General features: G+C 40.6%; 2 long non-coding RNA genes across 12 annotated transcripts in view; one reads left to right on the forward strand and one right to left on the reverse strand.

The window, feature by feature from the left end:
- Positions 1-16,875, forward strand: part of LOC104146332 (uncharacterized) — a 42,960-nt gene that overhangs the window by 330 nt on the left and 25,755 nt on the right. For 8 of the 10 annotated variants that reach the window (XR_011143225.1, XR_011143220.1, XR_011143224.1 and 5 more), the window contains exons 1-2: positions 5,125-5,928; positions 10,142-10,252. This is a non-coding gene — a long non-coding RNA (uncharacterized lncRNA). Of the gene's footprint in view, positions 1-5,124; positions 5,929-10,141; positions 10,253-16,875 lie in introns of those variants that run through there. The other 2 variants (XR_011143219.1, XR_011143222.1) reach the window with 2 other exon arrangements.
- Positions 227-16,875, reverse strand: LOC104146334 (uncharacterized). Of its 2 annotated transcripts, none has more exons than XR_011143228.1 (3): positions 15,646-16,875; positions 2,309-5,131; positions 227-313 (listed from the first exon to the last, which is right to left on the reverse strand). It is a non-coding gene; the product is annotated as an uncharacterized lncRNA (long non-coding RNA). The 2 variants fall into 2 exon arrangements; XR_011143227.1 differs by having other exon boundaries at positions 235-313; positions 580-5,131.

Consider the following 16,875-nt stretch of genomic DNA (forward strand, 5'->3'; position numbering starts at 1 on the left):
GACAGCGCGCTGCCGCGCGGAGGCCGGCGGGTTCCCGGGGGCCGCGGAGCGCCGCCCCCGCCGGTACAGACCTCGCTAAGGCGCGGCGCGGCGCGGCGCCTCCGCTGAAGCTCCCGGGCAGGAAACTTTCCAAGCGCGTCGGGACTTGCCGAAACTCGTGCCGCGGTCCCGGTCCCGGTCCCGGCCCCGCCGGACGGCTCCCGCGTGCAGCGCGGGTCTCGGGCAGCTGTTATTTCTTCAGATGCGCAGGTTGCTGTGTCCGGCTGGACATTTGACAGTGTTCATTCTGGGTGTGTGCTCACAAAATCAGAACCTGGAATTGCAAAAGAAGAGGTTTGTTGATGAACTGTTAGAAACAAACCACTGGAGCAAAATAACTCTAGCTGTCCGACCATGCTGGCAGATCTGTTTGCAAAATTAATGGAAGATAAAAACTTAAGTGGATTTTATAGCATCCTCTTTGGGAAATTTAGTATCATCCAAAACTGGGCTCCAGTGCAAATCATTAGGAATTTCGGTAAAGGCTTTACTTTATTTTACTGTGCTGCTCTGATTGAAGCCTTATTTAAAAGATTTTACCTGGCAAATTGATCTCTCTCTGAGAATTGCTACAAATAAAACGTTATTCATGTTTTTTGGCCCTGTTAGGTTTAATACATGTCAGTAAAGTTGCTCAGGCATAAGTATATGAAGTACCACTGTTTAACTGTGGGTAGCGCTGGCTTTGAGGGGATGGACGTAATTATAATCAATGGCATCATACCTCAGGGAGCACTAAAGTATTCCATGCTTTATTATTGACATTCAGCAGTGAGACGGTCTGCAAACTAATATAATGGCTTGAGGAATGAAGGGAAAAGAAAAATGGCCAGAAAGGAGTTAGGGAAATAATAAAATAGGGACCAAAAAAACTCTCCTGAGAAATAAAAAATGAAATAAAATGGACTGGGTGGAGCCACAGCTTGTTAAAAGGTGTATTAGGTTTTAAGATACAAGCCTATAATTTATAATATAACGTTATTACTGACCTTAACTGAGAATCAAGTCAGAAACTTTTACAAACTTTTCAATTAATATTTCTAAATATTTCTAAACAGTACTAATAAGGCTAAAGCAAATCAAAATTAACTAAAACAAGTTGCAAACTTGTTAGTAGTAGTGAAGAGACATGGGGAAATTGAAATTGAAGGAGCACAACTGCCAATTTAAAATTTTTGAGTGCTTTGACTGTGTTCAACATACATAGATTTGCTTGGGTCCTTCTTTGTAAAAATAGATATTTCTCTTTTAAGACACTTCTTGTGCACAATGACTAAGTCAATTCTGTTGTGCTACAGAGGTTTTTATTTGTAGCTTGCTAATTTGAATCCAGGAGGGTTTTCCTCCCTGGATCGAAAGTTGCTCTTGTAGTCTTGGTGGCGATCCCTCTGTGAGGAAACGTGGTGGCCCTTCTTTTCATGGCCCACATCACCCACTCCTCAGGCACTAAAGGACGGAGCTAACAGAAAGAACAAGAAGTGATGTGCACGGAGAAATGAACCGCTCCGTCACTGTTAACGAAAGCCCTGTGCTTCAAGCAGGTGGCAGGCAGGCAAGGGCGAATGCAGCTTCCTGTGCCAGACAGATACCATCACTCACATGGACTAGCATCATCTTGTACCCTTCAGTAGCACAATTGCTACCCAACTTCTTAAGTTATGTGTTTAATAAAGTAACACGAGATATGCAAATTATACCTTACTTCATTTTCATTAAATATCACATGTGGAGTTAGGCAGCTATGTTGATTTTCTGTCTACTGACAAGAAGCTCTGACTTGTACTGGGAACAAAGAAAAGATGCTCAGCAGGAGGACGTAGGTACCGATGTATAAGAACATGGCTTAATCAGTGATGTGCGGCATAAAGCTCCCAAGCTAGAAGTGGCAGATTTGCAAATCCGGATGTTTACCGAGGACCAGGAATCATATTACCCTATCTAATTACCAACTGCCTTGTTAACCAATGCTATTGAGATACAATTGGGCCATTGTCATTCAAATACAATGGGAATAGTGTCAAGGTATTAACAAACTGTAATAGATATCACATTGGCTCAAACTATGGTGTTTCTCAGGCAGAGCCTTTTTTTTTTTTTTTAAAGAAATTTCACTTTTGTGGGTATGGAGAAGAGCAGAACACATGTGCACACTGTCCACTGTACAGTAACTAGGCATGAGCTAGATTTTGAAAGAGTGACCACAGGCCATTGTGTTTGTAGAACTCCCCTACCGTTTTACCCATGGTTAAAGAAAAAACAAACAACTTACTTAGAAACAGTCATCTGGAGGAAAAATCTGTAATTGAATGATCTTCATAAATCTCTGAAGAATCACTTCAGGACTGGTTACTCTCCTGCTCAGATAATAAGTGGGTTGCCTAGTTTGTTCCAGAAAAAAATACAGTGGGATCAAAATAAACATGTTTTTACCTCTTACAGAAGCAAGTTTAAAGCTCAGAGGTACTGAATTCATATCTCTAGAAACTAAATACAGTTTATCCACAAAGCAGTTTAAATCATGAACAGCAGCAACATTAACTACTCTGCATTACGTTGTCAATGAGTCTTAATCCTGTGTGAGGAAAATCATGCTCAGAAACTCAATCTCACTTGATATTTAACTTCAGCTTCACTTACAAAGAAAGCCTCGGGGGGGAAGGGGGGAGCAAACATGAGGTTTTCTGAAAACAAGTATAGAGACATCTACTAGAAGCTCTTATTTTTCCCTTCAAGAGAGTGATTTGCCAAGAATTTAGCTAGCCATGTATTAAACTACCTTTTCAAAGACTACTTGCCTTCTGATTTAATCCCTCTTGAATAAGAAATACAAGGTTTCACCCACAACTGGATAACTCATATGAAATGCAATTTTTTCACAGTTCTGAAAATGCAGTTTTTTCACTGCTATATTAGTTTATAAAGGATAAAGAGCAAAAAGCAATTCAGAGATTTATTTATGCTCATATAAACTTAAGATATTCTTCATCCTAAGAGTCTGCTGGGATTTTGTACACAGTCTGAAGATCTGTGAAAATGAAATTTAGAGCAAAAAAGCTCTTGCTGATCCACACTGGGTACTATCTACAACCATCTGAATTACTGTTATCCGAGAGGTTTGCACGTATTTACAGTGATTTGCTTAGGATGTCACCTTCAGCTTCCACAGCAAGCAGCTGAGGTGTCTGAAAGAGCAGGCTGAGTTCAGCCAGAGAGGACACAGCAGGGGCAGATGCACAGCCATGGTCCTATCCAGCAGGAATTATCTGTAATGCTCCATACCCTACAGAATAAGAAAGGCCACAGATGCTTGCTGTGCCACAGGTCTGCCAATGTCGGTGGTATGCAGCAGATGAAGGACAGAAAATGGCACAGACAGACTGGTTCAGGTGCCAGTAGAGACCGACACCAGGCCAAGGGAATTCTCTGCGGATCACTTGAGGTTGTAGGAGAAAGGCGACGTCACTGAGGGTAAAATCTGGTCAGTAATATGTACCTGAAAGACTAGATATGCTTTCTTAGGCGTGCACCTGAGGATAACTGCCATCTGCATATGTTCATATCCAAGCATTCTGTAATTTTATTTGATCAAATTAAGTAAGATTGCTTCCAGAACTTAATCAGGTACACCTTCCTACAGAGAAATAGTTCCGTTTTTAACTTTCAGATCTCAGTTCTGGCCAGAGAATACCAAACAAAATAAGCTTCATGGTTTCCCCATGTTTGTAATATGTTTTGAAATAGTCAAAAAGATTATGATAAAACATTGAAATAAAAATTCACCTTTTGCACTCTAGCAATCATGGCAAATCTCAGTGCCAGAAGAATTTCTGACAGGTTCGGGTAGCTGGAAACAGAAGATTAGAAGGAAAACTGTTATGCCGTCTGAACCAAATTGGGGATTGCAGAAATAAATGAATATAAAACTGTCTGACGTGAAGGATCATTGGGCTGCATGGATGTTGAGTTTTGTATATTTTGTAGAACAATACAATTTATTAAGAGACTGTGGATAATGTCATCCACTCCTTTTTACTGGCTGCCTGCAGTACTTGGTTTGAATTCTAATCTGTCATTTATATATTACATGGGACCACTTTGAAATTGGGAAAAAATATTAGCTCAGTGCTCAAGATTTTTGAAAACACCATCCTTGACCCAAGTATTAAGCATTCTTGGTTATGCAACCATAATTGCCCATATGTAACATAACGGTCAAGCTTTTTTTTTTTTTTTTTAAAGTAACATTGGGTTGCAGTCTTACCTTGAGGAAGTGTCTGCCTTATGGCTGCATCGCTGCTGTTTTAATGATGACGTTAAAGTTAACACGTTACTTGGATAGGGTATTAACATAATGTCTTTCAAGTACAAAAAAATCCTAAGTGAGCGACGCTGCCAAAGTCAGCAGCTTGAACTGTTTTTCCTGTGGTACGCTTCTGTCGAAACAAGTGCATTGTTTCGAATAAATAACTCAAATAGGAAATTAGTCACAATTCAAACATGTAATTATATTTCAACAGGGCAAAATCCCAACCGAAGCTGCCAGAAAACATTCAGTTAAAGCCAGTGCCGCCGGTTGGAATACTTTGTGTGTTCGTTGTAATTATAACTGTGGCTACCTCGGTCCTCCTGCCACTTCAAACTTAAAAGAAATAAAACAAATGCTATCCAAATGCCAACTGAAGCGCCTAATAATTAGGGGTCATTAGGGACTGTTGGTTGACTTTATTTTCTACTCAGCCCTCTTGTATTTAGGGATTCTATTTATATGCAGAATTAACGACTCTGTTTGAACAAGTAATCCAATGTTCTCTGTGTAATTTAGCCAATGAGTTTTCTTATGTCCCTTGGTTTTGGCTGTGTTTCAAGATGTATGGTGAAACTGCAGTACTAAAAATATCTCATTCAGTATCTTTTATCTGAAAGGATAAACCAGGCCCGCTGACAAACGATAGGTAAAATTCTAAAGTTTTTTCACTTACTGGGGAAGGCCGTCTCCTTCTACCAAAGGCACTGAGTGGGACTTCTCTGTGTGCGTCCTCCCCTCTAGTGGCTGCTCTTCTCAAAGAAAAGTGGCAACGCTTCAGGCCTTCATCTATATTAAGTACAAAGTATAGGACTGAGGGAATCTAGGTAGGAAGGAGACAAGTAGGCACCACCTTTTATATAGCAAGAAATTCAAACGCAGCAGTGATGTGAGCCATATTAAGACAGAGATGCACAACAAGAGTGGTGGATTTGACAATTTTTTGTGAAAAATGCAATGTGTTACTTGATGATGTTACTAAGATGATAGTAACTGTGATTGTTCACATACAAGACTGGCTCCTCAGCCATTTGTCAGTCTCTCAGACCAATCCTTTCTGTTGGTCTGTCTTGTTTTCCTATATAGCCAATACAAGGCAGGACTCAAGGATTTGGAAAAAACAATTTCGGTAATGGGTCTATAAACCAGGTGTCCCTTGTGTCCTTTTTCCTAGCTGTCTGTCCTTTCCTCCTTGGCAGTGGTAAACTCACAGCCAAGTCTCCATGTTCACTGCTAACCGTTCTGCCGTTCCTGCTATGGGATTATTGCCTATCACACAGTCCAACACCCCTTCCCAAATTGCCACCAAAGTAATAAGTCAAAACCACTACCGTTAGGAGGATGAGGTGGCACAGACAGCACTACAGAAACACAGCTAGCCAAAGCTAGAAAACAAGGTGGGAGAAGTACAACCAGTGCATGGAATATTTCACCGATGAGGAAGAATACCATTCGATAAGGACGGACTTCTTGTCTGCATGCAACGGGGAGTGGCCGCACACAATGTATCCCAGGCAATGCAGCGCGTCTCTGGCCAGCTTTGCCAGGTCTTGAACCGGTGACCCTGACGAGTCTGAGCACCACAAGTAAGTAAGTGGGGAAAAATCTGATGGGGAGAGAAAATGTGGTGGAAATCCATTCGTATCTCAGGTAGATGCCAACCCGGTGAGGGCTTTCCATCTGCCGCCCTTGGCTGAAGACATGTCCATTCCTCCCTACTTACTGCTACCCCTTTGTTTTCTTCCATTTATTTCTTCCATCTAGTCTACATTTATACCAGAGTAAGTCTCTCCAGCCAGATTAGTTTATTCTAGTTCTGAACAGGATGGCCGAGGTCCTTGTAAATTGCAGTAACCAGATGATTTCCCTGACCTCTGCCATTTAGCACGCTGACAGTGTATGCTGACAGGGAAGGTCATTAGGACTACTTCCCCTTTTTCACTGACCTTATTGGACATAGATGGTGGCTAGCGCAGAAATTATTACAAGGCAATCCTTGGGTGCCGGAATTAACATTTCCGTCAAAAAACAAAACCTGACATGACACTGATGACTATCAGATTTAGGAGGTTAAATTTTAAGTTATCAGCAATTAAAATCCCAATATTAAATATTTCATTAAGGGCAGCTCCTCCTCCTCCTGAGTAACAAACTGGTTATTCAACCAGTTAAAACTGTCTACAGCATTTGCAGCAGACTTTAGATCAACATGTGGTTAAAGAATAACTCTTTAAAATATCAGATTACTGACAAGTTCTTTGAACTTCTATTTGGACATTCTCACTGTATTTATTCCTCTCTAGGTTTGGATGGGAAAATTATTAGTAGTTATATGTATTTTCAGCAAAAAAAGTAAAATAGTAAATTCTATCAAATACTGACTACAGCTACTTTTTATCATAAAATTTTACAAATTCCCCACTAGTGAGCTCATTAGTATAAATGATAGAGCCCTCTCTCAGGTTTAAAGTCAGCATTTTTCCTTAGCTACCAAACAGCCTCTTTTCTTTTGTGACATGATAACGGAGGAATTTACTCCAGAGAGCAGGAGAAAATATTCTGCTGTTCTCACAGGGCAATAGAGCAGGGCTGGTAAAAACCAGCCTGACTGAGCGGGATTTCAGTGCTGTCGGCTGACCTTGTGGAAGCCTTTTCTAAAGGAGCAGATTTTGCAGGGAACACACATGCATATCACAACACAGGCCAGTTGTGAGGGGCAAGTATCAAGGGAAGACAAAAGAGGAAGGCTCTTTCTAAGGAAAAGAATTGGCACTTTCCTCCTTTTCTGCTCTACCCTCCAAAACCCTTGTGACATGGAAGTGTTACGTATTAAAACCAGTTTGGTATCCCAAGACAGCATTTGTATTGCTGGGCACACATTAATACCTCATCAGAGCTGTGAGCAGGCAAACTGTGGAGTTACAGGGCTCCACCTCAGGAGGTAGAGCTTTCCGTCTCCTTGCTTTCCCAAAGCACCCGTAGATCTAATGTTAACAGGAACAGGGTTACGCCCTGAAAGATACTGGCAACTAAAGATAAAGATAATACTTAAAAAATAGTGACTTCAGTAGCAGAGAGAGAGGGAAGGTGGGACAAAACCCTGGATACCGGTCAAACTCTCAGGACTTAGACATGGCTGGAAACTCCTAGTCCAGGAAGCATAGCGTAAATATGTAAGACAGCACACAAACACTATGCCAGCCTGTTACATACTGCGTATTGTACTCTGCTTTTTATGTACAGTAATCTCTAGCAGTCATCACAGTACATCAAGTTAACTCTAATGAGTAAGGTCAAGGGCTAAAGTTAAGATTATTCCGACAGCTCCTTGTGGTTGGGTTTAAGGGCTTCACCTTAGCTGTTTGGAAAGGGAGGCAGGTAATTACGTAAAGTGTCCGTCTATTGCTTTCTGAATTTGTAGTATTGCCGTTTTCTGCCTTCTGAATATTTTAAAGGGCTGTTTGTGGCTCTGAGCAAGTGCCCCATCCTTCGGTACAACATCCCCACTAGCCTCTGGCAGGGCTGGGAAGCTCAGTGACGTCCCTTCTCGTGGCTCTGCTGGAGGGCCTGCGCGAGCGCTGGTGTGCAGGGCCTCTGGCAGGGGCCGGCAGCCTGGTGTGACTCTGCGCCGACCTCTCCGGCAGGCAAGCTGCAAGGCAGTTTACTTGAGTGACATGAGATGGAAAATATGATAGCTACAGGCTGAAGAATCTTTTCTGGTGAAATGCTGAGAGTCAAACACTACAACAAAGAAAATATCAAACAAGGACATGTGGATGCTTAGATTTTGTACCTTTGATTTTAAAAAATAAATGCTGGAGAGGCATAGTTTGTGTGGTAAACCTTTAACCTTAAAACCCAAAGATTATTTTTGAAAGCAATTTTCTATCCCTAGAGTCAATTGCAACCTATTTAGAAAAAACACTAAAAGGAAGTAAAACACCTGGGGGAGGGGGGGGAAGCTGTATGTGTCATAGGAACCAAAATGTTTTCAATTCAATGCTCAGAACAATATTGTTTAAATAATGTTAAACTATGAAGCAATATGCCATTATTAATATAGCGTGGGTCAAGCAACACATTCTCTCGTCTTACGTATGAAATTCAAATTTCACAGTTTATCTGTTTTCCATGTGCAGGCAGATCACCCACAGTAGTGGCTGCCCCAGCAGTGTAGTGTGGGGTTCTGATTCCTTGTAGAGGTTTCATCCAAACCCTATCAAGCTCTAAGTGCATATTTTTTTTTACCTTTTCTCAACTTTGAATTTACTTCACAATCTCTGGATTTTGACATTTTATGTCATTTCTGGAACTGCTACAGTTACATTACAAGATAAAGGGAGACAAAGAATAAAAACCAGAAGAACTGCTTCACGTGAAGAGTGAGCTTTCAGACTGTGCTTTTTGCAGGTTCACAGAGCACAGGGGAGCGCCTACGTGGAGCAGTAAGCGCTGGGTCTGCTACAGTTCTCGGGGGTGCGAAGAAGGGAATTTTGCGCACTCAGACTCACAAGGAACTCTCCCAGTGCCACCGGTGCACAGGGTGGCTGGGACATGTAGGCAGTTCTGCTCTTTCCCAAGGGCCAAGTTGACTTGTTTTCAAAACTGCTGACGTGTACGTGAGCTTCAGAGGAGACACAAATTGCACTTACTGTAGTTCTGGCAACTACCTGGGCCAGATTTACACTGGAGGTATATTAAATACAAGAGAGGTGGAAGGAACTGTGGGTGAATATGGGTATCCAGCTCTTCAAGTGCACTGCCTCTACATGTACGTTTCGTCCCCTGAAGAAAAAAATTCCAAGTGGGGCCTTTCACATATCATATTGGCTTATTTATCCCTTTCTCTAACTATATCCACAACCAAATTGTCCTTCAGTGCCCCTAGTAGCTTGCGACAGAGTGCTGTTTCAATAATTACTGAAGGTTTCTATAGTACGTTTGTGATAATGTTCACCAAAGGGACCCAAACCAGGAAAGATGGGCATCATCATTTTCTTTTGAAACCGAGACCGAGTCTGAGTCACTGAGCCGGCCACTGACTTGCTCAGCAAATCAGCAGTGGCACCAAACATATTGTATTTATTGAATATTATGGAGGGAAACAGTGAGATACAGGATGGCAACGCCAGTGATACAAAAGGAGCTGGACGGCACAGGAAAACGAACTGAGCCAGGTATTGGCCAGCCACCAGGATGGGCATATTTATAACAAAGGTCATCTGAGGGTCACAATCAGGATATAAAGGGAATACTGCTTTGTTTGCATTTAGAATGATCCACACTTCACCAAGAGCATTCAGCACATCTTTAGGGGGTAAAAATGCTTATGTATTTGCCAAGATTGTAATCAAAAAGAAGCTTTTATTTTAGTACTTTTTGACTTTTTTTAAGCTTTTCAAGTAAGCAAGGATATTATTCATTTGGATTGTGTAAAATCTTCACCTACAGAGAAGCCCAGCTGTGTTCAATGACTCTGCATTACACCATCTTCTGTCTTACAGGGTCAGTGCAATTCTTAAAGGCTGGAGTGTAAAAATGATGTTGCAGTATGTTTGTATTTTTGTAGTACGTTTGCTTTGTCTTTATCCACAGAAACTTATCCCATTGCCTAAACCCCTTTCCATACTAGGCTTTATTTACAAATTGACAGCCAAACATTGTAGTCTTTTTGACAGTGTGCAATTAATCGCACACGATCCGTTTAGGCTTCAAGATGTACCTTTCATAAATGATATATTCCAAAAAGCAGTCCAATTGGCTGCTTTGCATATTGCATATATTTTTCATATTTCCAAGGCAGAACATATGCCAAACCATTTTATGGAAGTACAGACATGGGAAAGATGATTTGGAAGAAAGGACAGCACCCAGAGGTTCTGTTTCTTCCACCCACCTGCTCCAAACTGGGTAAGTCACCTACTATTTCTCTGCCTTTTTTCTTCATCAGCACCATATTCTTTATCTAAGAGTTTGAGTTCAATGAATGTCTTATTTATTATTATTAATATATTCCAATAAGTGGTGGCAGTGCTTTAGCATTGCTTTGAAGTCAGTCAAATAATTATTAAAAAAAAGTGTGAATTGTGAGGAAGTGCAGTTCAGTCCACCTGATTTGCCTGTGTTGAAATGTTACTGGTGGGGAGACCTCCTCCAGAAGAAGAAACCGATGAAGACATATGTGCTAAATGGATGCCGGAGTCTTGAGAAGCTTTTTCTCTTTTAACTCATCCATTGTGTAAACACCTGCATGAGTCACGTAGCCCAAATCACTACGAGCAACTTTTACTACATAAAGCATTTAAACGTGCCAGTAAATACCTTATAATGGCATCATACATATCACCATTCTTACAACTAGCTCCTACCTACTTTCATTATTCTTTCCTTCCTCCCACCCTACTTTACTGTTTTGAATTATGGGCAGCTCTTGGAAAAGTGACACACACTTTAATTATGCACATAATACTATAATTGAATCAAGCTACTTTGTTTTCAAAAAAAGCTGTTCTTTATTTGCTGGCAGGCTGCTTGTTTGTGATCCTAGCATTGTCAGTCACATCAGGAAAGCCTTCTTAGTCAAAAAAGCTATTGTAGAGGAAGTATTAGTGGTTCTGTACAGGGCTTTTTAGCAGTAATTATGTGCAGCTTTTAGTAATTTTGAGAGTCACCCAAGCATCACTGAAATAAACCATTTGCAATGACATGCAGTCATGCCCGTACAGTATTTTTACAAGCAAACGAAAATAAGACATTTTGGTGGTAACATGTAAAGTAGCCTTGAGGCTTGCAATGCAATGCTCATCAAGACTGTAACATTTAATTACAAGACTATCAAGCACAAGTGAAGTCGTTGGAGCTTTTCATCCCTACAGTGTAAAGACTGATTCCTTTCATCAGACGTGGAGCCAATGCTCTGTCCCTTAGTCAGGCCAAGCTGGCATGTCAGGGACTGATCTCTTTTGGGCCCCATTTGGTAAAATACTCTGTGGAGTTACTGGTGCCTACGATGTCTTGGTGATTCCTTGATTCCTCCCATCTGTGAGGAACGCAGAACTGCCCAGAGAATTGCAGGCTCTAGGTGGCAAGTACCACCAGCCCATAAATAGATGCCTATAAAGAGATATACACTAAGGTTTCACTTTTTTGTGGTCTCTCTCCAAAACTGACCATATATGACATGTAGTCAACAACTTCCCTCCACTTATTTTTGCTTGACTCGCTTTCCCCTGCCACTAACAAACAGATTGTATGCTCTCGAGCAGCTCAGAGCCCAGTGAACCAGGCATGCGCCCCTGACCTGGAGTACCCTGCCCCCATTTGAACAGGACCACAGCAAAGGTGGAGGAAAGGGACAACAAGGAAAACAGCCTGCAAGTCCCCAGAAGCAGCCAGGTGTCCCTTGAGAACATTGTGCAGAGGTGTTGCCATCTGGTTACCTAAATACTGCATATATTGTGAGGTTTTTATTTGGGGCTTATAGATGCTCTGTTAAGATGTTTTGTTTTCTGGCTATATACATTATTCTCCAAGTGAAATCCTTAACGAATGCATTTGTGGTTGTTTTTTGGAAAAAAACTCTACCAGTGTACAGTGACAAAGCCAAAAAAGAAGGGATGTAGAAATTATGACGTCTCATACAGGCAAATGCTGTGGCAAACTTTTACAACGTACTGAGCGTTGCCTAGTCTGATACTTAGAACAAATGCTATAATTTTCATGTGTATTTCCTTCAAGTCATAGAGCTTGGAGTTATATAAATATATGCAATATCTGGCATTCGTTAAAAAAAAGTGTAGTAAGTTTCTGTTCCCATTTTTAGGCAGTATCTCTGATGAGCTCTAGAAAGACAAAGGGAGAAATAAACAAATACTGTTTTGGAAGAGTCGTCTTCTGGTCTTGTTCATAATTTTAGGAGCCTCTGCATTTTTTAATTTTGAATACTTGAAGCTGACAAAATTAGCATGTTAGGAGGAAGGAAAGTTTACAAGAATCAAACAGAAAATCAATCAGCCATTTCAAAACTTGAAGTTGATGCTGTTATTCAGGTATGCTTGAGAGAAAAAAAACATATTCTGTAGCTCTGCTGGAGATAGGAGTTTCAGGTCTAGTGTAGTGAATATATTTGCTAACTTACTTGTTCAAGACAACATTGTGTGTGTTGTCCTGGTTGTCTAGACGCTGGAAAATCAAAAGACTGTGGAACTGTGCTGGAGGTGGCAAGGGATATGACTAGGCCTGGGACAGCTACTGCTAATGTTCTGGCTTCCTGACAGTGAAATGTTACCTTTTTATACAGACGGTAGTCCCAACAGCATGCTTAGTCTTTGCTATTGCACGATTACTGTTCTCACATCTAATCAATAATTCCCCAGAGCGTCTCACTGCAATGGCCGTTTTGCTCAGTCTCTCCAGCAGGGAGGTCTATTTCGCAACAGGTTTTCAGCAGACCAAAATGTGCCATCAATAGCGTAAGAATACTCTCCCTACTTGTCCTTATGAAATATTTGCATTTTTCCACACAAGTTCTAACAGAGCAAATGACTTTTCCAATATGTAATGGTTTAAAAGTGTCTTGTATGGAAATGCATCAACTACACAATTGCCAGCACAGGTGGCAGACTCTCTCAAGGTCACTACTGGATTGACTGAAGAGTTTCAAAAAGCTTTAAAGTCAAGTTGTGCAGATACAGAACGCCCAACTGAATGGTTACAAACTGCCTGTGAGTGACTACAGCACGAGGTGAGGGTAGTCCAGGGGGAACGGGTTGGCTTTCCTCTTATAAGCTACCTCCGCAGGCATTACTCCATCCTGTTACACAAGATATAAGTTGAAAACCTCTCTGCTTTCGCTGCGGTATACCTTATCTAGGGAAGGGGGTTATGGCTGATGGCAGCCTGCTTTCCTAGTTGTTTTTACCTCCTAGAGTGATTGCAATCTGGTGTAATAAATGACAGCAGCCCACTCTTCAGCCTGCCCTACTAGCAGAGAGCATCAGCAGGAGACGGGGGTGAACCTCTACACACACATGCACTCCATCCCCCTGTGCATCTCACTAATTCTAATTGTAGTGCCGGACAATTTTGTTCTATGAAAAGTAAATATAATAAAAATATTACTATTATTAATTATAATAATAATAATGGTGAAGTAGAAGGACTTAAAACCTATTAGTTTCTTTTCTTGACTCCTTTAATATAGTTGCAAGAACAGAGTAATCATCCCAGATGTCTTTTCTGATCTGGGATATATCTTTTCTTATCCAGGTTTTCAAAGGAGAAGCCCTCAGCAAAGGAACCGAGGTTACGTTTTCAATTTTTAGCATAGTATCCTAAGGAAACGAGGATAATGCCATTGCTATCTGTCAGTCCTTATTTTTCTCTCACATTGCCTCACACGAACTTTTGAGGCTGTCACTCAATTTCAGCCAAAATAATAAAAGCATTGTAAGTCTCAAGAATAAATAAATACCTATAGACTTCATGAACATTTTTGGTCTGGGAGAAGAAAGAAACACAAATCAGCGCTCTCACTGAGGAAAAGTGAGGCTAATGCAAATGCATCCATCAGCATCGGTGTGGCAGCAGCCAACAGCACACCAAACCTGGCCACTCGCTGGCACACGGCTTAGTCGGGACAAGCCAGAGCACAAACAGCTTCCGGCCTGTGAGGCACAAACAGCTTCCGGCCTGTGAGGAGGCAATAGTGGGACCAAGCTACGTATGTAGGTGGGAGGATCTGAGCAGCAAAGGACACATGTCTCTAGCAAGCTAGTCTCTAGTTCTGCTGTTGACAGCTATGTGATTTTGTCCCCATATTTTATTTTCAGTGCCAAAACATTCAGTATGTTCTGCAGATGACACGTGACAACACAATTCCTGTTCTAGAGAGATTACAACTACAGGATATAAATTATAGTCATTCCTAAAATCAACTCTTTGTCTGAATCCTGACTTACAGACTGGAATATAATCTCACAGTATCAAAAACACCGTAGCTGTTCTCAGATAAGGCCTGATCTTTTTTTCAAATGTAGCTAGTAGCAAAGTTCCCACTGAATTAACTGATGAAGGATCAAACTTGTGCTGCTTTGTATTTGGTTAGTAGTACTTGATAGGATAATTTAAACACTTTTTTTTAATACACTTCCTAACGGCAGCACTTGGCGTTAGGCAAAGGTAGTGAGAGAAATCCCCACAAAAATGATAAAAAAAGAACAATTGATGATGGCAAAGAAAAACATCATCACCACAAAAAAAAAATCAGCAGCTTATAAAAGCTAGTCTGAGGCTTCTACTGCTCTCATCTCAGGGTTTTATTACCAAATATCAAAAAATCATTACTGCAATATCAAAACATTCATAATAACAATATAAACATTCCACTCAATCTGTTCCTGCGGGGATCTGATCTAAAAATCTACAAGAAAAAAAATAATTGCTGTGAAAATGGCAGTTAGCCAGTTCAATCATTCAGCCAACCTGGTTCTGTAATTGGAGAACAGTCACCGTATTTCAGTACTACCACTAGATAACTTCCAAGAGAATTGCTCAAGCAAACTAAAACACGAAGCCTTTTAGAAAAGCTCTTAAGTGGTGTTATCTGGTGTGCTGTTTGTGGCTTAATATCTTTTATATGTACCATAATTGATTCCCTGTTATTTAAAATTGATAACTTACTAGTCAAAACAGTGTCCTGCCTCCTCCTGCAAAAGACCAATCAGTCCTTATTAACTTTAAATCTCACCACATTTTACTTACTGCAAAAGCAAGAGAGACTCCAAATAACATGGGTAACCTTTTTCATTGCTATCTATAAGGAATGAAGCTTTAAGGAAATGAACTTTATACATAGAATAGTGTGTGTGTGGGGGGTGTTTGTTTGAGATTGTAATTCTGCCTTTTTCATGAATACTTAGGTGTGGTACTTTGGAGTACTAACAGAAATCCATTTTAAACCTAGAGATAACTGCAGCTTGTAGCTCATAATGATAGTATGTGGGGGATCATTCTCCTTTCACTAACAGAACCAGGAAACAAATTAAATTCTTCTGGTCCAGTTCACCCAGGGTGATCTGTGTCATTCTTGTTTGACAGCTGAAACTCTGAGTACAATCAGACGTTTATAACTCCACCTAGCTCTGTGTAATACACTGTTGTACTTAACGGATATTTATAAAAAAAAATTCCTGCACTTGGTGGCAAATCATAAACATACACCAGTAATAAGCCTGTTTAGGTTTCCTTAGACTTAAAATAAGTAAACCCCATTGTACTTTCATTATAACTTATGAAATTTATACCTTTTTAATTGGCTTTCCTCTTGAGACTGTGGGTAGCAGATGGCCCTTCTGAATCCTCAGAAGATGCACAGAGTTGGCTGAACAAAGCAAGAAAGGAGGTTTAAAAATTGGGTGGTATATACAACAATCACAGGATTAAACTGGAATGCTTTCAGTTTGACAAGCTTACAGGACCTCACCCTCTGTGATTGTGCATGTGGGTAAAGACCTGTGGCCCCCTGTACCCAGGCCTCCCAAAATGAGGTCTTTGTAGGTGAGGAACATCAAATCAAAATAGCATATGTGCAGAGTGCAGATCTGGATTATGTATATTATATTCTGCGTACATGTTCTTGGCTTTTCTTCTGCTACAGGCAGACTGAAGTCACCCTCTAGCCTTGGAGCTGATAGTCTACTTCCGGATAATAACTAGCAAAAGACTTAACACTACACTTGGCTCTGCAGTTGACTCAAAATAGCCCACAGGCACGGAGCAGGATCAGCCTGCTGCTAGGCTGTTTGTTTATTTCGGTTGACATTTTCCTTTGTCAAGAATCTATTCCTTGTTATTTAGTATGTACAGCCCTGCACATATCCTATCTATTTAACTGTCTTTAGATGAAAGTGGGTATTTTCCCAAGTCAATGAATGTTCTGGTGTGAAGCTGTGAGCTGGCCTCTGAGAGAACCATTCCCTGCTGTGTATCTCACTTCTGCATTGGGTTTTCTTTGTTAATCATGTGCAAAATAAGAAGGCTTTCTGTTTAGCAAAAACCCATCATTAATTTTTCATATGAGCACTAAAGTCTTGAACAGAATCCTTAAGTGGCTTCAAAGAGAAAGGAATAATAAAACCAAAGAACTGCATTTTACTTTTCCTCTTCTTAGTTATTTGATATTTTAAGAAAACTTTTTAATGCAAAACTACAGTTCTCTAAGCTTTATGATGGCACATTCATCCTGAAGACTACATTCGACCTTCAACTTTGTCCTTCGTTAGGAGGATTACACCTAAACACTCCTTCGTTTTACTGCAAATGAGACAGATGCAATGCGTATTCTGTTCGGCCCCAGCATTAGGATTATCCCAAGAGTGGCATTTATGTTCTTGTAGTTCCTTGGTATAAATAAATATCAAAGTAGGAAGACCAATCTGTACTCCACAAGGAATAATAAACTAAAATAATATGGCACTGATTCTGTTTGGGTTGTCTAAATGTGTTTTTATGATTGTATATGTTTATGGCTTTTT

This window comes from Struthio camelus, chromosome 10 (assembly GCF_040807025.1).
Source record: "Struthio camelus isolate bStrCam1 chromosome 10, bStrCam1.hap1, whole genome shotgun sequence".
In the NCBI taxonomy this organism is placed as follows: domain Eukaryota; kingdom Metazoa; phylum Chordata; class Aves; order Struthioniformes; family Struthionidae; genus Struthio; species Struthio camelus.